Source organism: Sinocyclocheilus anshuiensis, unplaced genomic scaffold, assembly GCF_001515605.1.
Source record: "Sinocyclocheilus anshuiensis isolate Anshui unplaced genomic scaffold, SAMN03320099.WGS_v1.1 scaffold447, whole genome shotgun sequence".
In the NCBI taxonomy this organism is placed as follows: domain Eukaryota; kingdom Metazoa; phylum Chordata; class Actinopteri; order Cypriniformes; family Cyprinidae; genus Sinocyclocheilus; species Sinocyclocheilus anshuiensis.
In genome coordinates, this window is record NW_015552615.1 from 84,096 (window position 1) to 84,664 (window position 569).

Sequence of the window (569 nt, forward strand, 5' to 3'; positions counted from 1 at the left end):
ACTGGGTTGTATTTAACCCAGCATTTTTTAGAGTACTTATTACGTGCAGTCGTGCATGCAGTGAACAGAGCAGAAAGCAGTGCGCAGACATATTAAACTTTCAGTGAGTGGAAAAAACAAAGTTGATGGGTCCTTAAAAAGTCTTAAATTTAGTTGCATCAAATTTAAGGCCATAAAAAGTAAAAGGCCTAAATGTTTGTGCACTTTTATAGATCATGTTAGTTACATAATGGGCGATTAGTAGCCTAATGTAAGTGCAATCCATTAACTACGCATAAAACTCATCTTTTTACTTAAGTACAAGATATGGTTGTCTTGCCATAAAATATTTTTAATACGACTGTCTTTGTATTTAACATGAATTTAATAAAAACGTAAGTTAATTACAACGCTTTCATTGTACAGAAAGAGTGCAAAGAACATTTACACAATCAAAGAACATTATCCTCGACTTCAGTCTAGCCAGAGTTCAACCACTTTCAAAAACTCCCATTATAATCACTGAAACTGTTTACACTGTGAAATGAATATCTTACTTACATTCGTACGCACATCTGCACTTTGTTGTT

General features: G+C 33.4%; 1 protein-coding gene across 1 annotated transcript in view; it reads right to left on the reverse strand.

The window, feature by feature from the left end:
* The window catches only part of LOC107665989 (stathmin-3-like), a 26,293-nt gene that overhangs the window by 720 nt on the left and 25,004 nt on the right, over positions 1–569 (reverse strand). The gene's annotated exons all lie outside the window — the stretch shown is intronic.